Source organism: Mandrillus leucophaeus, unplaced genomic scaffold, assembly GCF_000951045.1.
Source record: "Mandrillus leucophaeus isolate KB7577 unplaced genomic scaffold, Mleu.le_1.0 Scaffold843, whole genome shotgun sequence".
Taxonomy (NCBI): Eukaryota; Metazoa; Chordata; class Mammalia; order Primates; family Cercopithecidae; genus Mandrillus; species Mandrillus leucophaeus.
In genome coordinates, this window is record NW_012109175.1 from 82,520 (window position 1) to 104,844 (window position 22,325).

The following is a 22,325-nucleotide window of genomic DNA, read 5'->3' on the forward strand; positions in this document are numbered from 1 at the left end:
TAATTATTCACTTTTTATTTGAGCTCAGAAGTCAGAAATCATGTCCTACATGTATACTGTAAGATATTCCATTCTGCTTCTAAGCCATATCGCCTCAGAAAACAGGAGTTTTGGCAGTCAGGGTTCTTGTAGCTGTATGAACTTGGCCAAGTTATTTAGTCTTTCTAAGACTTCATTCTCTTAATAGTCAAATGAAAAATCTGGGCAACAATTCCAACTTTTTCTCTCTCAGGATCTAGGTAAATGTTGGTTGATGAATCTTTTGAGGCTCTAGATTTATAACTTTTTCTCCAACTTGTTTTCTTCTTAGTTTATTTGTTGAATAAGTAAGTTCTGGATTTTACTGATGGCATTCCTGTGATGTTAGTATGTCCCTTGTCCCTGCATTTCCTGAAAAGTGCTAGTTAGATGTAGACTTGATCAAACTTTGATTTAATTTTGTGGCAACAATATTTTGGTGATAATACTATGATTTATTAGAGGCTTTTTGCTTTTCTTTTTGTGATGTTAGGAACCATTGATAATCATTGACAAGATTCATATTTTCTATAGAAGTTTCTAAGTTTGTTCTGAATTAATAGTTTCAAAATATATGGTGTCATTGCAGGAAACTGTTTATGTTCAATATAATGTAGCTTCCTCTCTTAGTATATAAAAGCTACAAATTTCTATTTACGTCTCAAAATTTTTGGTCAACAGAAAATATTGACAGAAATGAAATAGACAGAAACACAAGATGTTGCATATGTTGTTTAAAAAGAAAAATAATTTCCAAGTTCATAAAAGATAAGAAAGGCAGATAAGAAAATAAAGCAGAAAGACACATTCAAATTACTTAATTTTATTATGGCCAGGGGAAGCATGCTAATTTAATAGCTTGAAACCAAATAAAAATACATAAGTAGAAAGAAGTCAACATTCCTGTCTTAGCTTATTTTCTGCTGCTATAACAGAATATCTGAGACTGGATAATATACAAGGAAAAAAAATATTTGGCTCACTGTTCTGGAGGCTGGAAAGTCCAAGAGCATGACACTGGCATCTGGTGAGGGTCTTTGTGCTGCATCATCTCATAGCAAGAGGAAAAGACAAGAGAATGCATGTGGAAGAAAGAAGGGGCAAAAAAGCAAGGAAGAAAGGGAGGCAAACGCATCCTTCTTCTCAGGAAACTACTCTACAATAATGAAATTAATCCATTCATGAAGACAGAGCCATCATTATCTAATCACCTTTTAAAGTTCCACCTCTCAACACCACTGCATTAGAATTAAGTTTTTAACACACGCTTTTTGAGGGACTTATTCAAACTGTAGAAATTTCTAAATGCTTTCCTGAGAAATTCAGTGAATTAGCTTTTCCAAAAAAAAAAAATGTTCTTTACTCTGCTGCAAATCTGAGTGACAATTTCCACCCTCAACCCTAACAGAAAGAAAGAAATACCATATGCAGCAATTAAATTTGTGATGAGACAGCCTTCCAGTTAGGCAGCACCAGAAAACTTCTCCAGAGGAAAGTGCACATGGAAATGAAGTGATAGTCCACCATCATGTCAGCACCCAGGGCAAAAGAGAAGCCTTGTTAATAAGATTTCTGCATGACAGTGAGGGAAACTCTTGTGTCTTTGGAGAAAGGAGTAGTAGAGCTGGAGCCACAGCATAAATGGCTAAGTTTATGAAGTAGAATAAAGGATCTGCTGTCATCATCTAAAGCCATTTGTGCAGCAAGTAATTCAATATGACTTTTCTCTTAGACTATGCCTATGTGATCTTTTGGCTTGTAGAGTAGCACATTAGACATAGTTCCAGAAGGAGCAGTTTCATCCTGAGAGTGAAAGTAAGTCTGCATCTAAAGTATAAAACATGAAAATAAGCAATTACAGATTGAGTAGGAAGAGAAAACATAGGTCTCAATAAGGGAATCATAGAAAACTCTAGCAGGAAAATTCTGACATGAGATTTTCTGTTTCTAAAGTTTACATAGGTCAGCCACAGTGACTCAGCACTTTGGGAGGCTGAGGTGAGTGGATCACTTGAAGTCAGGAGTTCGAGGCCAGCATGGCCAACATGATGAAACCCCATCTCTACTAAAAATACAAAAATTATCCAAGTGTGGTGGTGGGTGCTTGTAATCCCAGCTACTCTGGAGGCTGAGGTAGGAGAATTACTTGAACCTGGAAGGTGGAGGTTGCAGTGAGCCGAGATCGAGCCATTGCACTCCAGCCTGGGCGACAGAGCAAGACTCTATCTCAAAAAAAAAAAAAAAAAAAAAAAAAAAAAAAAAAAAAAAAAAAAAAAAAAAGTGAATGTAAAACATGTTTGTAACTCTGAATACATTTTTTTCATAGAAAGCAAAGTTCATACAATGATGAAGTTACCAGGCAGCCTAAGAGATGATGATCATAGGAATGGCTATTTCTTTTATTATTCATTCACTGATTCATCAAAAGTTTGAGCTCCTACTATGTCTCAACACTGGAGATGCAGAAACAATTATCATTCCTAATCATCTACCACTAAAACAACTTAATACTGCACAGTATCAGGTATAAGTATATTTTACATCTATACTTCAATGAAAATGTAGTATAATACAAATAGTCAAATATGTTATATATAACCAATGGTTGAAATGTCATCCTTGGTAAAGCACTTTTTAATGGTTTCCTGCAAATGGAAGTTTCTCTAGTTTGTTAGCAAGAAGAGAGGTTTGGAGGCTGTAAGCAGTCGTGCTGTTTGGTGGCAGTAGGGGTGAATGTGAGTGAGCTGATGAAAGAATAGGTAAAATAGTAAATTTCCAAGTTTCTGAATCTAAGGAAGAGGTAGTCTTTTCTTCTTGACCCTCAAGACTCTGAAATTGGATGACCATTATCTTTGACTCAAGTCATGTATGAAGCAATGGGCCAAAGAAGCTAACAAACCTTCATAATAGATACATTTGTGTTCCCTTTGCTCCTGACAACACAAGGTGCTATGGTCTGAATATGTCCCCCAAAGTTCATGTGCTGGAAGCTGAATCTCCAACACAACAGTGTTGAGAGGTGGGGCCTAAAAAGAGGTGACTGGGTCATGAGCACTCTGCCCTCATGAATGGATTAATGTCATTATCTTAGGAGTACGTTAGTTTTTATGGGAGTGGGTTTGTTATAAAAGTGAGTTTAACCCTAACTTGCTGTCCTTCCTGTGCACTTACACTCTCTCCCCATATGATGACTTCCACCATGGGAGTGACATAGTAACAAGGCCCTCATTATATGCCAGAACCTTGATATGGAACTTCCTAGCCTTCAGAACTGTCAGAAATATTTTTTTTTCTTTATAAATTACCCAGTCCTTGGTATTTTGTCACAAAAACAAAACAAAGACACATGCTACATACATAAATTACAACTTTTGGATGTGATTCTTCTACTCAGCATACCATCACTCACTTTCAACAACCACATTGTATGTAGTTGTAAATTTTATTTTAAAACTTTGCTATCATTTGCTCTTCATCTTTCTTCTCCTTGGACCAATGATGAACATCAAATTGAATGTTTCTCCAGAGAGTGATTTTGTCACTATTTGATGCTAAGAGTTCTTCAATACTTTCAACATCCATTTCAATAAATCCAGACTCTTTAGCAGGATCTATGATTTTTTCTTTTTTTTTTTTTTTTTTTTTTTTGAGACATAGTCTCGCTCTGTCACCCAGGCTGGAGTGCAGTGGTGCGGTCTTGGCTCACTGCCAGCTCCGCCTCCCAGGTTCATGGCACTCTCCTGCCTCAGCCTCCCCAGCAGCTGGGACTACAGGTGCCCGCCACCATACCCAGCTAACTTTTTGTATTTTTAGTAGAGAAGGGGTTTCACCATGTTAGCCAGGACGGTCCCCATCTCTTGACCTCAAGATCCGCCTGCCTTGGCTTCCCAAAGTCCTGGGATTATAGGCGTGAGCCACTGCGCCCAGCCAGGATCGATGATTTTTAATTTTGATTCAATCACTTTTATAGTCACACTTCTCTCAATAGCTCTTATCATTTCCAACTTTCTTATTAATCTATAAAATTTTCTAGGTCTCTTAGACTCACCTACTTTCTTAAAGAGCCTTTCCACCTGCTTGGAAGATAGTTATATAAACACAGGAGAATAATAGACACTATATTAAAACCATAATAAATACATGAGAATAATAGTACCCTACATTAAAACAATAATAAGACATGAAATCCTCTTGGAAAAACAGCTATCTTAATCCAATGGACTCCACAACCTATCATCTGGAACTCATGTGTAACTAAAATATTTTCAGTAGTATATACATACATATTCGTTACAATAGATTATTTTGTGTGGTAAATTTCAAGTAAAATTTTTTGCAAGTTGTAATATCAAATATTCAGAAACTGAGAGTTCAGATTATTAGGACTATGTGTCCTTAAAATCAGGCACACAATGAATTTACCCTGAACAGCTTAAAATCTAATCATTTTTAGTTTAGGCAGTAATAATACTTGCTCATATGTCACTGCCAAAATCCATATCTCTCACAAAAATTAGGTTGCTTTCATCATGAAAAACTCTGATTCAAAATAGTAAGCAACTATATGGGTTTCATAGAAGCTAACCAGTGACTATACCACACTAAATAGATAGAGTTCAACGACACTTGCATTGGACCCACATTACATAAAACCATGTATTTGAAAAAAATTTAAAATTATATTTTCTTTATTTTTATCAGATTGGATTAGTTCAAAAGACCATTCTTCGAGTTCTGAAATTCTGCTTCATCCAATCTATTGATAAAGCTTTCAATTGTACTTTGGAATTTTTTAAGTTTTTTAATTCCAGAGACTCTGAATGATTTCTTTTTTAAGACGTTTCTCTCTTCATTTTTTTTCCTGGGTTGTTTTAGAAGTCTCTTTGTGCTGATTTTAAACCTCATCTTGGATCTCAATGACCTTCCTTGCAATCCATGTGTTGAATTCTTTATCTGTTATTTCCGAGTTTCCATTTTGGTTAAAGACCATTGCTGGAGAGCTAGTGTCATCTTTTAGTGGCGTCACTACATTCAGACTTTTCATGCAGCTCAAATTCTGTGCTGGTTTCTTCTCATCTAGAAATGTTGGCACTTCTAATTTTTGTAATGATTTTAGTGTGAATTTTTTTTTTATTTTTCTTTCTTTCCCTTTGATGTTATTTTTTCCTTTACCTTTTCGTTTCCTCCTCTCCCTAGGGAATGTGATTGTAGAGAATGCTGGGTAGGGTCTTTGGCTTTTCTTCTATAGCTCTAGGCATTTCTTTCAGCAGGTTTTATATTGGGATATGCAGTTTGTGCTACAAGCCCATAGATGGTACTTACAGATATGAGCAGACTATGGCCAAGATGGTTATGTATATACCCAACCCTTGTTTAATCAAGCAATGGGTTGACTGGTTGAATGCACAGTGGTCTAAGCTCCCTGCTTATCTCTGGGGTAGAAAGGCAGGACCCATGAAAAGCAGGGCCAGACTGGGCAGGTCTGCCTGCAAGTCCTCTAATGGCAAGCACAAGAACCAGTGCCAAGGGAGAATCTACTGGGTGGCTGCCAGGTACCAAGAGGTATGCCTAGGTGTGCAGCTGGGAAACCTCCTTTGCTCCAAGTTCCCTGCATAGAGATTGCAGCATAGCCTAAGCTCCTATTCCAAGAGAGTGGCTGCTATAGATGCCTGGAGATATGCCTGGTTGTCCAGCAGAGAGGGCCCCCTTGCATCAAAATCTGTGCACAAGATGAATGGGGCAACTTGGGCTGCTGTACCAGGAAAGTCCATGCTCCAAATGACTGGAGATCTACCTAAGTGTGGAGCAGAGAGGGTCCCCCTGCACCAGGATCTCTACCAGGAAGGATGAGGTATCTCAGTCTGCTGAATTAGGGTGCTCCTAATGCCTGGAAACCTGCCTGGGCATCGAGTAGAGAGTCCTCCTGCACTAAGATCTATGTCTGGGAAGGGTAGGGCAGCTCAGGCTGCTGACCCAGGCAAACAGGTACTTCAAATGCCTGAATTTCTGCTTGGGGTGAAGCAGCGAAGGCCCCGCTACACCATGTTCTCAGGGAAGTAGGGTAGGGCACCCAGCAATGGCATATGCAGATCAGTTCCAAGTCAACAAGCTGGCCCTGGCTCCAAGTCTCAGTACCCAAGAGAAACTTCAGCTATAGCAGCTCTCCTCAAATGCCAGGCCTACAAGAAGGGAGAACACAATTCCAGCACCTACTACTGAGGCACTTTTCACAGTTCTGGCTGTGGGATCCCTAACCCACTTCAGAGTAATTGCTCCAATTTCTGGCCTTAGATTAAAATGCCTGCACAGTCACACTGCTGGGTCACCAAAGAATGGCTGACGTTACATGAATCTGTATTAAAAATGGCATCCTCCTCTCAGTCTTGAGTCTGGGAAAATGTCTGCAGATATTCCCAGTGTCTTTCCCACACAGCATCTCCAAGCCTCTCCTTAAGTTAACTCCAGGAGCTGGGAAGCAAAGTGCTCTCCCTTGGCCTGGGTTGCTCGGATCCCCAGTGGGAAGGTGAGTCACAGAGGGAGAACCTCTGTCTCTCTCACACACTGGGGCTGAACTCACTTTTATTAGCTGGACGCTGTCACAGGAAATGTTTGCCAGCACTGTCTTCTCTGGGATCTGGGATTGTCTTCCATGATTCCAGTAGATTCCCACTTTCCTTCTTGAATGAAAGCTTACAGAGTTGATCTTTATGCACTATCTTTCTATTTACACATGGCTGAGGCTCACTGAAACCCTCTAATTCACCAACTTGGAGAAAAAAAATTTAATGCAACTATTGTAAACCTAATTATTCCAAAAGAAGTTCTTCTAACAGAGAAAAGACTACAATTATTTTTACATATAGTGAAAGAGAGGTCATTTTTATGCTAACCAAGTGTCAGACCATATAGGGTTTCATAAACATACTGTGTAACCAGTAGCTGTCTTATCTTGAAACCTTAATCTCTTAATAGATCTTTAGACACTTGTGCAAATTCCAACAGATTTTAGAACAGGCAATTATTTCTTCAATGAATCCCATAAAAACACCATAGAGGAAGTTGTTTCTAAGGTGATAAGATCAGTGTTAAATTTTAGAAGGAGTACCATAATGTTTGCAGCCTGATTTTTTTGCTTTTTCAGTTACTGAACCATCAATCTTCCAATCAACGGGCTTTTAAGGTGGGCCTACAAGCTGTCACTTGATAATTAAGTGGTATGTTAAAATAACAAAAGGCTCTTTTTCAGAGACACATTAGATAATAGAAGTTTTAATCTCTTCTAGCATACAATAACTGGTTTAATAATGGAAAGATTGTTGTCGTGGATGTTTGTAGTACACAATGAGTGGGAACAACAACAGAAGCACATTTTTACCTCTAAGCACAGTCAAAAGTAGACCCTGCTAGAGAAAACTCATGCAGACTGTGGAGTACAGGACATTTGTTCTCATCCCATTTTCATTTTTCAGATATGATGAATTCTGTTGAGGTCTTTCTGCTGTGAAGCTCATAAAGTCTCATGGTGCTGATGGCAGTGAGCCAAGATTGAGCCACTGCACTCCAGCCTGGCAACAGAGCGAGACTCCATCTCAAAATAAATAAATAAATATATAAAAATTTTTTTAAAGTCTCATGATGCTTCATTGGAACAGGACCTTCTTCCAAGGCCCTAAAAGGGTCCCTAGCAAAAGCAAAGTGTTTTGATTTTGTTATGTTAATATAAATTTAAAAATTTATAAATTGTTATGATTAGATCATTTCTAAATGTTTACTTTCATGTTGAATTTTGTATTTCTAATTCCATATATATTAAGTATATATGACAAGAAAGTAAATAGATCATAGCTATTTTAAGATAATATAATTATAAATCAAGGAAAATAAAAAAGTTCTCAACTGGAAGAATTTTTGCCTCCCTGGGAGATATTTGGCCATGTTTGAAGTGCTTTTCGGTTGTCACAATAAGGGGGCAAGGCCACTGGCACCTAGTGAGTAGAAGCCAGGGATGCTTCCACCCGAAAATGCATAGGCAGCCCCTTGTAACTAGTATTATCCAGTCCAAAATGTAAACCATGGTCAGGTTGAGAGACTTCCACAATTTCAAAATTAAGAAGTGGTAAGCCTGGATTTAGATCCAGTGTGTATAATTACAAAGCTTATGCTTTCTACTACATTACACTGACTGGCTATAATAAATATCAGTAGAACAAGTTAGTTTCAATTGTGTGGTGTACCAATGGTCATTGCATTTGCCTTCTTCATATTCTGTAATAAAAGCCAATGCATGTGCATGCCGCCATGTTGGATATGCTCTGTGGACAAAGGGGAGGTGGGCAAGCAAGATAGTCCTCGTCCTTTTCCAGTGTTATCTGCTCAGTTAATGGCATCATCACACACTCAGTTATACAAGGCATACCCCAAGAAATATCCTTCAGTTTGCTTTTTTCCTCCATTCACCTTAAGTATTAACCCATTTTCATGCTGCTGATAAAGACATACCTGAAACTGGGAAGAAAAAGAGGTTAAATTGGACTTACAGTTCCACATGGCCGGGGAGGCCTCAGAATCTTGGTGGGAGGTGAAAGGCACTTCTTACATGGCAACAGCAAGATAAAACGAGGAAGAAGCAAAACCTGAAACCCCTGATAAACCCATCAGGTATCTTGAGACTTATTCACTATCACCAGAATGTCACAGAAAAGACCAGCCCCTCGTGATTCAATTACCTCGCCATGGGTCGCTCCCACAACACATGGGAATTCTGGGAGATATAACTCAAGTTGAGATTTGGGTGGGGACACAGCCAAACCATATCAGCCTATTTTCTCTCTATTATTTTCTCTCTCTTGGAACATACTATGTTATCTTCTACCACTGTTTTAGCATTTATATTGGTGTACTCCTTTTCTACATTGTACTCAGATGATCTTTTTTAAAATTTGTATCTGAACATGTTAACTTTCTAAGTCCTTATCCCTACATAAACTTCCCATCCTGTCACAATCCTGGCTTAAATCACACAATGACCTATCATTGGTTTCAGGGTAATAGCCCCAATACCCCAATATGGCCTGTAAAGTCCTCTTAAGTCTTTCCAGAATCACTTACCATCCTGTCTTCTGCTTGGTGCTTCAGCCACTAATGCTTTTAGTTCTTTGACACAGATATGTTACTTCCTACTGCAAGGCCTTGTGCTATGCTTAAAACACCCTACTTCTCATTGCTGCTATTTTTCATCTAAAGCACATCTGATTTTGAGTAGTTCATATCCCTCTGTTCTAGGTTTTCATAGCACTACGAAGATCTCTTTGTGAATTTATCACAGCTATAGTTTTATACTTATATGTGTGACTCAAAAAAATATCACCTGCACTGTAAGCTACATGAGGGCTGGTACTGTGTTTAGTTTTGCTTGAAAAGCAAAGTGTACTGACAGTCTATCCCCAGCGTCACTCAGATAACTTGGCATTTAACTGGGTTCAATAAATATTTGTTGAATGAATTATTGCAGGAATAAATAAATGGATGTTTGGATAAATAAGTGCATGATATTAAATGGCTGAATAGACTCAGGGCTAGTACAAGCCTTAATGCTTAGTGTAACATAAGCTCTGGATACGATCTGATAGCAGCTAAATGAGAGCAAACAAGGTCCTAGGCAACCAAAGATGTTTAGGCCACGATAGATAAGAGCTAGAAATATTGAACATGCTGACTTTTTCTGTTGAATAAAGCCTATTAATCTGGACTTTTCCGTGAACCAGTCAATCATTTTGCCACAGAATCTTCATGAGTGAATATAAGAGGACCTGACTTTGATAAAGATTATGCCACAAATCTAATTCCACCTAGAAAAAAAATACAGTATCCTCCAAAAGACTCACAAGTCTAATTCCAAGGTGACTTCTCATGGTCCAGCAGAGGAAATGGGACTCCTGGCATCAGAGCCTGCAACATGAGCAACTCAGGCATGCTCAATATAGTCATGTATCTCTTAATGATGGAGATACTTTCTCAGAAATGCATGGTTAGGCAATTTTGCCCTTGTGTGAACATCATAGAATGCACTCACACAAAACTAGATGGTTTGGCCTATTACACAGCTAGGCTATATGATATAGCCTATTGCTCCTTGGCTATAAACTTGTACAGCATGTTCATGTTACTGTATTGAATATTGTATGCAGTTGTAACACAGTAATAAATATTTGTGTATCTAAATGTAGAAAAGATACCGTAAAAATATGGTATAAAAGATTAAAAACAGTATACCTTTATAGGACATTTACCATGAATGGAGCTTGCAGGACTGAAAGTAGCTCTGGGTGTTGGCGAGTGAGTGGTGAGTCAATGTGAAGACCTAGGACATTAATGTACTCTTCTGTAGACATTAGAAACACTGTACACTTAAGCAACACTAAATTTATTAAAAATAATTTCCTTAATAAATTAATCTTAGTTTACTGTAACACTTTTACTTTATAAACTTTTAACATTTTTAAACTTTTTGATTATTTGTAATAATGGCTTAAAACAAAAATAATTGTAGAATTAAAGGAAAATATTTTCTCTCTTTATATCCTTATTCCATATATTTTCTTCTTTTATTTTTTACTTTTTAAGCATTTTTGTTAAAAACTAAGGCATAAACACACACATTAGCCTAAACCTACAAAGGATCAGATTCTTCAATATCAGTGTCTTTCACCTCAACATTTTGCCTTACTGGAAGGTCTTCGTGGGCAATTTTTTAAATATATATATATATATATATGTGTATGTGTGTGTATATATATATAAAATGAAGCTGTTGTCTCCATTGATAAAGGTGACTTCTTCCAGAATTTCTCCTGCAGTACCTCCCTGAAGCTGTTTTAGTTAACCTTTTTTTTGATAAGCAGAAGTACACTCTAAAATAATGATAAAAGTATAGTACAATAAACATATAAACCAAGGACACAGTCATTTATTATCAAGTATTATGTAATGTACATAAATGTATATGCTATACTTTAAATGCCAGGCAACACAGGTTTGTTTACACAAGCATCATCACAAACATATGAGTTATTCATTGCACTCATTATCATACCTATGAGGTCACTAGGCAATAGAAATTTTTCAGCTCCATTTTTTGGTAATTTTTATCTTAGGTTTGGGGGTCCATGTGAAGGTTTGATACGTAGATAAATACATATCATGGGGATTTGTTGTACATATTATTACAGCACCCAGGTATTAAGCCCAGTACCCAATAGTTATCTTTTCTGCTCCTCTCCCTCCTCCCACCCTCCTTGCTCATGTACACCCCAGTGTCTGTTGTTTCCTTCTTTTTATTCATTAAGTTATTATCCTTTCGTGCCTGCTTATAAGTGAAAACATGCAGTATTTGGTTTCTGTTCCTGCGTTAGTTTGCTAAGGATAATAACCTCCAGCTCCATACTTGTTCCCACAAAGGACATTAACTCCTTCATTTTTATGGCTGCATAGTATTCCATGGAGTATAGGTACCAAATTTCTTTATCTAATCTGTTATTAATGGATATTTAGATTTATTCCATGTCTTTGCTATTGTGAGTAATTCTGCAATAAACATATGCATGTATGATCTTTATAACAGAACGATTTATATTTCTTTGGGTATATACCCAAGTAATGGGATTGCTGAGTCTAATGGTATTTCTGCCTCTAGGTTTTTAAGGAATCATCGTCTTGTCTTCCACAACAGTTGAACTAATTTACACTGCTACCAACAGTTTAAAAGCATTTCTTTTTCTCCACAACCTCACCAGCATCTGTTGTTTTCTGACTTTCTAATAATAGTCATTCTGAATGGTCTGAGATGGCCTCGTGGTAGTTTTGACTTGTACTTTCTCTAATGAACAGTGATGTTAAGCTTTTTTTCATATACTTATTGGCTGCCTGTATGTCTTCTTTTGAGAAGTGTCTGTTCAGTCCTTTATCTACTTTTTAATGGGATTGTTTTTCTCTTGTAAATTTGTTTAAGTTTCTTATAGATGAAGGATATTAGACCTTTGTCAGATGCATGGTTTGCAAATATTTTCCCCCATTCTATAGGTTGTCTGTTTACTCTGTTGATAGTTTCCTTTACTGTGCTGAAGCTCTTTAGTTTAATTAGATCCCATCTGTCAAGTTTTTGCTTCTGTTACAATTGATTTGGTGTCTTTGTCATGAAAGACACCCATTCCTAGTGGTATTGCCTAGGTAGTCTTTCAGGGTTTTTATACTATTGGGTTTTACATTTAAGTCTTTAACCCATCTTGGGTTGATTTTTGTATATGGTGTAAGGAAGGTGTCCAGCTTCAATCTTCTGCATATGGCTAGCCAGTTATCCCAACACCATTTTTTGAATCGGGAGTCTTTTCCCCATTGCTGGTTTTTGTCAGTTTTGTAAGATCAGATGGTCACAGATGTGTGGCTGACCTTATTTCTAGGCTTTCTATTCTGTTCTGTTGGTCTATGTGCCTGTTTTTGTACGAGTACTATGCTGTTTTGGTCACTGTAGCCTTGTAGTATATTTTGAAGTTGGGTAACACGATTCTTCCAACTTTGTCCTTTTTGTTTATGATTGTCTTGGCTATTTGGACTCTTTTTTCATTCCATATAAATTTTAAAATAATTTTTTCTAGTTCTGTGAACAATGTCATTGGTAGTTTGATAGGAATAACATTGAATCTGTACATTGCTTTGGGCATAATAGCCATTTTAATCATATTGATTCTTCCTATCCACAATCCATAAGCATGGGATATTTTTCCACTTGTTTGTGGCTTCTCTGATGTCTTTGAGTCATCTCATTGTAGAGATCTTTCACTTTCCTGATTAGCTGTATTCCTAGAGTTTTCTCTTTTTTTTTTTTTTTTTTTTTGTGGCAATCGCGAATGAAACTGATTTAGCTCTCAGTTTAGTTGTGGTTCACGTATAAGAGTGCTAGTAAATTTTGTACATTGATTTTGTATCCTGAAACTTTGCTGAAATTGTTTATCAGCTGAAGGAGCTTTTGGGCCAAGTCTGTGGGGTTTTCTAGATATAGAATCATGTTCTCTGCAAACAGAGGTAGTTTGACTTTCTCTCTTCCTTTTTGGATGTCCTTTATTTCTTTCTCTTGCCTGACTGCTTTGGCTAAGATTTCCAATACTATGTTGAATAGAAGTGGTGAGAGAGGGCATCCTTGTCTTGTGCCAGTTTTCAAAGAGAATGCTTCCAATTTTTGCCCAGTGAGTATAATGTTGACTGTGGATTTGTCATAGATAGATGTTATTATTTTTAATATGAAGGGATGTTGAATTTTATCAACAGCCTTTTCCGTATCTCTTGAGATAATTATGTGGTTTTGTCTTTAGTTCTGTTTATGTGATGAATTACATTTATTGATTTGAGTATATTAAACTAACATTGCATCCTAGAGATGAAGCCTGCTTGATAGTGACAGATTAGCTTTTTGATGTGCTGCTGCATTTGATTTGTGTTTTGTTGAAGATTTTTGCATCAATAATCATCAAGGGTATTGGCCTTAAGTTTTGTTTTTTTGCGTGTGTCTCTGCCAGGTTTTGGTATACAGAGGATGCTGGTCTCATGGAAGGAGTTAGGGAGAAGTCCCTCCTCCTCATTTTTTGGAGTAGTTTCTGCAGGAATGGCACCAGGTCTTCTTTGTACATCTGGTAGAATTTGGTTGTGAATCCCTCATGTCCTGGGCTTTCTTGGTTGGTAGGCTATTTATTACCGATTCAATTTTGGAGCTCATTATTGGTCTGTTCAAGGAATCAATTTCTTCCTGGATCAGTCTTGGGAGGGTGTATGCGTCCAGGAATTTATCCATCTCCTCTAGGTTTTCTAGTTTGTGTGTGTAGAGGTGTTCACAGTAGTTTCTTATGGTTGTTTTAATTTCTGTGGGGTCAGTAGGAATACTGCCTTTGTCATTTCTGATTGTGTTTATTTGGATCTCTTCTATTTTCTTCTTAATTAGTCTAGCTAGTGGTCGATTTTATTTTTTTCAAAAAATCAACTTTTGGACTCGATCTTTTAAATGGCTTTTTGTATCTCAATTTCCTTCAGTTTAGCTCTGATTTTTGTTATTTCTTGTCTTCTATCTTTGGGGTTGATTTGTTCTTGCTTCTCGAATTCTTTCAGTTGTGAAGTTAGGATGTTAATTTCTTTCTAATTTTTTGATGTGGGCATTTAGTTCTATGAATCTTCCTCTTAACACTGTCTTAGCTGTGTCCCAGAAATTCCTGTATGTTGTACATTTGTTCTGATTATTTTCAAAGAACTTAATTTCTGACTTAATTTCATTGTTTTCTAAAAAGTCATTCAGCAACCTGTTGTTTAATTACCCTGTAATTGTATGATTTTGAGCAATTTTCATTGTGTTTATTGAATTGTGGTCCAAGAGTGTGGCTGTGGTGATGGGAATAACGTATACTCTGTTGTTTTGGGGTGGAGGCTTCTGTAAATGTCTGTCAGATCCATTTGGTCCAATGCTGAGTTTAGGTCCTGAATATCTCTGTTAACTTTCTGCCCTGATGACCTATTTAATACTTTCAGTGGAGTGTTGAAGTCTCACACTATTATTGTGTGGGAGTCTGTGTCTCTTTGTAGGTCTCTAAGAACTTTCTACATGAATCTGAGAGCGCCTGTGTTGGGTGCATGTGTATTTAGGATAGTTAGTTCTTCTTACTGAACTGAACCCTTTACCATGATATAATGCCCTTCCTGTCTTTTTGATCTTTGTTGTTTTGAAATCTGTTTTGTCTGAAATTATGATTGCAACTCCTGCTTATTTCTATTTTCCATTTGCTTGGAAGATTTTTCTCTAACACTTCATTTGAGCCTATGACTGTCATTACATGTAAGATAAGTCTCTTAAAGACAGCATACCATTGAGTTTTGCTTTTTTATCCAGCATGCCACTCTCTGTGTCTTTTAAGTGTGGCCTGTTTAGCCTGTTTATGTTCAAAGTTAGTTTTTATATGTGTGGATTCTATCTGGTCATTGTACTGTTAACTGGTTTTTACGTTGGCTTGTTTGTGTGGTTGCTTTACAGTAACACTGGTCTGTGTGTTTAAGTGTGTTTATGGTAGTGGTCTTTCCTCTTATATTTAGTGCTTCTTTCAAGATCTCTGGTAAGGCAGGTCTGGCGGTAATGAAGTCTCTCAACATTTGCTTATCTGAAAAGACTCTTATTTCTCCTCCTCATAGGCAGCTTAATTTGGCTGGATATAAATGTCTTGGTTGAAGTTTTTTTTTTAATTATTTTTTCTTGAAGAATGTTGAATGTAGGCCCCCAATCTCTTCTGGCCTGCAGGATTTCAGCTAAAAGGTCTGCTGTTAGCCTGATGGGGGTTCCTTTTTTAGGTGACCTGCCCTGTCTCTCTAACTGCCTTTAACATTTTTTCTTTCATTTTCAACCTTGGAAAATCTGAAAATTATGTGTCTTGGGGATGATCTTCTTGTATAGAACCTTGGAGGAGTTCTCTGTACTTCCTGAATTTGTTGATATCTTTAGCAAGATTGGGGATGTTTTCATGGATGATATCCTGAAATATATTTTCTAAGTTGTTTGCTTTCTCCCCCTCCCTTTCAGTATCAATGATTCATAGATTTGGCCTCTTTACATAATTTCATACTTCTTGGAGGTTTTGTTGACTCATTTTTATTCTTTCTTTATTTTTGTTTGACTTTCTTATTTCAGAGAACCAGTCTTCAAGTTCTGAGATTCTTCCCTCAGCTTGGTTTACTCTGTTGTTAATACTTGTGATTGCATGTGAAATGCTTGTATTGTGTTATTCAGCTCTGTCAGACACATTGGTTTCTTTTATATACTAGCTATTTTGTCCTTCAGCTCCTGTATGACTTTATTGTGTTTCTTATTTTACTTGGATTGGGTTTTCCCATCTTCCTGAATCTTTATGATCTTTGCTCCTATCTATAGAAATATTCCAAATTCTATTTTTGTCATAACGGCCAGTTAGTTCTGGTTAAGAACTCTTGTTGAAGAACTAGTGCAGTCACTTGGAGGACAAATGACACTGTAGCCATTTGAGTTACTGGAGTTCTTGCATTTTCCTTTCTCATCTCTGTGTGTGGATGTTCTTTTAACTTCAGTGTAGACGGAGAGCAGTCAATATTCTTTTTTGGATGTTTTCACCAGGCTGAGGCTTTGTGCAGGGTCTTTATTTCAAGCTGACTTCTTGTATCTGATTTCAGAGTGGGGAATGTTAGTGAGGTATTTTTGGTGTTGAAGCTTTGGGGTGTCATCCAGCAGCTGACACTTAGAATTTCTGGTCAGTTGGTAGATTCTTGCTCAGTTGTGTGGATCCCCTAGGTTTCCTCACAGTTGGAGTCATGTTTCCTCTCAGTTCTCTGGAAGTGTGGGTTCCTCTCCTCCTTGAGTGCTGGCTGTAGTTCACAACTTTACACTTCTCGGCTGCCTACTATGGCTCTAGGAGCAATCTCAGTGTTTATGTTTCTTCCCCAGCTTAGAGGCAGCAGAAGAGATCTTAGTAGTGGTTGTGGCCAAGGGTCATTTGCTAGACTCCTAGGGACTCCACCCAGAGAGATGTAGATCAGCAATCACTCAGCCAAGATGGAGGGTTTGTGCTGTGGTCCCAAGCCAGGTGGCCCTGCCTGATGACAAGCTGTGAGGGGTGTGTGGGACCCATGGGAAATGGACTGGCCTCCTCTCCTTGGGTCAACTTCTGCTTGTTGAAGGTATGGATAAAGCACTTACGGTCTTTGTTTCTTCGTTAGTCTGAGGGTGGCAAACACAGTTCCACAGCAGAGGCAGTGGCAGAGAGGCTTTCAAGTTGCCCCTGGAGGCTCTGTCCAGAAAGTGGCTGAGTTGGTGCTGGTTCAATAGCTCTGGCAGTGGGTGGCTGGAGGCCCAGGCCTGGAATACCTGCCCAGTGAGGAGATATGGGAATGGGCGCCCAGGTAACATTCTGGCCACTTTTCTGCAGCGCTATTGCAGTATGCTTGAGGCTGCTCCAGTTCCTAGTCACCTCAGATTTTCCAGAATCTGGAGGTATCACCAGTGAAGGCTGTGAAACAGCAAAGATGGCAGCCTGTCCCTCCCTCTGGGAGCTTTGTCTCAGGGAGTTATAAACTCGCTGCTGGCCCAAAGGCATCTGTCAGGGGTAGCTGGAGACCCCTTTTGCGAGTTCTTGCCCAGTGAGTAAGAACGAGATCAGGCCCCCACTTAAAGCAACAGTCTGGTAGAGGAGCTGTGCTGTGCTTAGGAATCCCTTCCACCCTAGATTGGTTCTAACTCTCTAAAGCCTGAAGGCTAGAATGGCTAAAGTGCCCAAACAGCAAAAATAGTGGCCTGCTCCTCTCCCCGGGAGTTCCTTCTTAGGAAGGTGCAATACCACTATTCGTAGCTGGCTGGAATTCCCAACCAGTTGTTATCTTGTGAGGTGTCGTGGAAGTGGGGCCTGTGAGCTGTTGCTACTCAACCACCTGGTTTTAGCCTCATTCCTAGGGTTGTATACAGAAGTCTAACCTCCTACTTTGCAGGAGCTGCAGCTACTTTTCCTGGAAAGCCAGAGTATCTAAGGCTCTAGGGTCTCTACACGTGCCGGAGCAGCTGCTCTGCTGAGACTCCACATAGCTGTGTCTGTCAGACTGGAAACTTGGCTCTGGTGGAGTGATTTCACAAGGAGATCTCCTGCCCTGAGGGTTACAAAAATCTGTTGGAAGCATGGTTTCTTGGGATCACTCATTCACTCACTACTCCCCTGGACAAGGGAGGATCCCCTGGCTGCATGTTTTTCCTAGGTAGGCCACTGTCCTCTCTTGCTTTCCTTCATTCTCTATGGACCATGTTGTTTCCTTGATTAATCCCAATGCATGTACCTCAATGTTTCAATTGAAGATGTTGTATTTACTCGACCTTTCTGTTCCTCTCCATGAGAGGCACACACACTAGCTGCTACTAGTCGGCCATCTTAACCACTCCACAGCTCCATTTTAATCTTCCAGGACTATGGTTTGTATGTAGTCTGTCATTGACTGAAACATCAATGTGCAGTACATGACTGTATTGTAAGTTGTGAGCCTTGGACTCAAGCTACAGGGAGCCTGACAGTCTCTTTATTGTAAGAAAACAAAAAAGATCAAGAAAAGCAACATAGCCATAAAGTTCTAATGATGCTTCACATGTTTTATGGACTCTAAGTTCAAATGCAGGAACTTGCTCTCTCTAAATGGCATGTAAAATGCAATGCTGCATTCTAAATTTTAGATATCAAGAGAATTTTTACTTGAATTTAGGACTTTTATATGTCTTTCTTATTCTAGCGATGTATTCTCCACCTTAAAATAATCTTTATCTAAAACTGCCAAATATAATCTCTTAAAAATGTTGCATTTAGAATAAAAAATGAGCCTTTTATCTAGATGAATATGGTAATATAAACAAGAGTATAATGTTTTAGCTTTAGAATTTGTCTTAATAACTATAACTCAATAATGTAAAATTCAACTTTCACTCTTTTATTTTTGTGACTTTTTAAATCCATTTATCATCATATTGCCAATGATCAGCTATAAAACAATGAAAATGGATTGTTTATCCCCCAGCTCACTCCAAAATGAATAATGAAAGGATTTGCCAGAACCAAAAGATGGGTGGTGCCTTGATCCTTCTTGCTTTCAATGTATCTTTATACAAATGAGACAGATTGCTCAGCCCTTTCTGAAGCTGTAAACCAGTCTTAAATGTGCAAGTGACATGACCCTAGACAAGCACAGACACCCTAAAAAAATGAAATGCTGAAATTAGAAATGCTCATTGCTTTGCATCACAAACAGGCTCATTGTGCATTTTTCATACAAAATAACATGAAGTGATGACCAGCTTGACCTGGTCGGCACTTTCTTTTAGGGCAAACAAAACACAAATTGACTTATTCTTCTAAAGTAATAACTGCAGTGACAACATAATTGGTATCTAAGTGGCACATTTTACTTGAACTGTTGAAAGTCTCTACATTAAAGACCAAGCCACTATGAAAAATTCCAAATTTAAAATGCAATTTTATCTAAGATGGCTAAGTATGAACCATTTCCGAAGTGCCAAGATATCCCAATACTCTTGATACTTTCTCCAACTCTTCTTGAATAAACAAGAATCAGCTTATAAAAATTACAATTAGTCAGAAAGTGAAGCAAATATGTAGATGTCACAGATCATTGACTTGTGTCTTCAACAACTATTTGAGGGGTCTGTGATGTGCATAGTGCTATAAAATACGTAAAACAAATGAGACAAGATCTGTTCCCTTAATAATGAGTGTTGTTTGTGTGCCAGACATTGTGCTGTCATATAAACGTTATCTTTTTTAATCCCCACAACAACCCTGCGATATAGTAATAGTATTATCTGAATTTTACAGATGGTGGAATTAAGATTCAAAGAGGTCTTTTGATCCAAGTCATAGAACCAGTAAATGGTGAGGCAGGATTCACTCCCTACTATTAACTGTTACATTTTATGAAATCCAATAGGTAAGTTACCAGCTAATTAGTCAAAGCAGAATGAAATAACTGGTTTAATAAATGTTACTTTTAACTTTTGAGTACATGAAAGACTGATGGGTGAGACATTATAACATCCATTTGCTTCTTTGCATTCAGATCCCTAATAGTCAATCAAAGAGGTCTGACCCTGCAAATCACATTTCCTAGACTCCTCTTCTGCCTAGGCTGGGACAATGGGAAGTACTCACTGGTAGATGATGAGAGGAAGATGGAAAAATGAGATAAACCAGCATATTTCTCCCTCTCTCTTTTCTGAACAGTATCTCATTCCTTGAGCAGTAGTACCTGTGACTTCACCATTGTTCCCACTCCCATTAGGTTGGTCGATTCTAGTTTTAGCTTCTGCCAAGTGGTTCTAAGCCATGGTTACATCACCCCTCCCTCTGTCCCTTCAGACTCGAAGTTGATGAGAACTTCTAGGAATTGCTATTGTCTAGTTTCTTTTCCTTTTCCTATATGCTATTTTAGCTCTTCTAACATCTTGTTACTAATTCCCCATACTGCATTCCTTTTTATAATTACTTGATTTTATTTTTCTGGCTAGATCCTGATTGATACAGATATTATAGAGGTTTAGCTAGACCTGGAAAGAATAGGTGGATTATAGGATTTTTAAAATTGAGGTTGAGTAGTCCTTGCAGCAGCTCTCAGCCTTGTCTTCCCTCTTTCACACTCCTGACCATTCCAAGCAGGAGATGGGAACAATCTTTCCTATCACTTAAAAAAAAAAAAAAAGAACAACAACAACAAAAAACCACCTTGAGTTAGACACCCTTTTTAAAGAGACTACTAAGTGGAAGACATTCTGGCATGGGTCTTATTTTTTACTGCCCAGGATTCTTAAGGCAAACAAAACAAAAATTTGTTTTGGCCTCTCAGAAAAACAGTGAGTGATGTTAAAGGCATATATGGCATTGAAGTGTGACTGGGCCTTCTGTACTTCCTGCTTTTTGGATTCTGGGCACAGTGTGTTGAAGGCAAATCAAACAACAGAAACGAGGACATTCTATGCCTGCCGCAATTACTGTGACCAAGATACAGGTGGCCTGGCAAAATGGCTATAGATGCTCCATATTGCCAAGGAACAACACAAGAAAAGAAATACTCCAAAGCTTAAGCACCATGTAGCATTATGCAAACAAAGCAGTGTACCTTATATACACAAACCAACAAAATGTTACAGGATAATGTATTACATCAAATTTTATCAAAGAGGCAGAAAATAAAAATAATAAATATAAATAGTGAGATTGCTAAACAGTTATTGAAGAAAAACTAACAGCTAGAATTTGTGGAGTTCTCAATCGAGGTTATGAGGGAGAATTAATTCCTCATGTCCTAAGTCAGTGGTTCTCAAAGTACAGTCTTCCAACAGTGACACCAAGTATCACTTAGAAATGCAAATTCTCAACCGTTACCCCAGAACTATGAAATCAGAATCAGAAGCTGTAATCATCATTCTCTGTTTGTAGATTAACAAATTAAATCTGATAGACTAAGTATCATGATTCCGAGGTCAATTAAGTAATACAGTTAGAATTAAAATTGATTGTATGACATACTTTACTGTACCGTACACAGGACTAACTAGTCTACCTGAATATCATGGCAAAATGGTGATTTTCCATGATGTTGGACATTAGGCAGAGTTTTCCAAAGGGATTTCTTCTCATTCACAAAGTGAACACCCCTGATCCCACAGGGCTATCAGACAAATATCTCCCTGCTCTGGAAACTGGAGCATACCAATCACGTATCCTGCCAGAGTCCAGTAATTCTATCCTCTCTGCTGATATGCAGCAATGCAGCTTAGTTGATGAAGGTATTATCTTCAAAAACAGGATTTGTCAATTGCTTACTGTAAACTTTGACAAATTTCTTAATCTTTTTGAGTCTCAGTTTCCTCATTTATATAATTAACATATTAACACCTCTCTCTTAGAGGTTTGTAATGTGAATTACTAAGAGAAGGTCTGCAAACTTCTTAGCATACTTCTTGCGATTGGTGCTTTCTCTTGTGTCTCTTTTCCAATTCTGAGAAGACTAATAGTTACTCCAGGGCCATGTAGTAGATGGAAGTCATTGTATTGTTATAATGTTTGTTTAGAGAACCAGTCATGAAGTTTTTACAGCTTATTTTATTATTTAACAACAGGAATTCTCAACTTTAGCACTATTTACATTTAAGGCCAGATAATTCTTTGTTATAGGGGATGTTCTGTACATTGTAGGATGCCAATAGCACCCTCCCCTAGCACCCTGGTTTTGGCAACCAAAAAACAATTTCAGGCATTGTCAAATGTCCCCTGGGTGCAAAAATCATGCTTCTCTCCCCACACAATTCTTCAGCGTTAAATTGGAATCTTGTTTAAGGGGGGCTAAAATAAAAGAGGGTTATTCTACCCTGTTGCACAGAAATCATGGAAACCAGTTATTAAGCCTTCACAGAGGATTTTTGCTAAATGGATTTATAACTACTCACATTTTGGCAGATCATTTACTTTGACAAAAAATATGTTTACTCCAAAGAAGCAAATTCGTGAACTAGGGCAGGTAATTTAATGATTTGGGTAGAAGAGAAGCCAACTATTAAATAAATACTAGTGTTTTTTGTTTGCCTTTCTATTTTCTTGATTTATCCATATTATGTTATTAAATTGAACCAGCTCTACCCAGAATAACATAAGCCATCTAAGAATCTCTTAACAGCTATTATTAAAACATTACTGTTTTCTTAATTTGTTTGT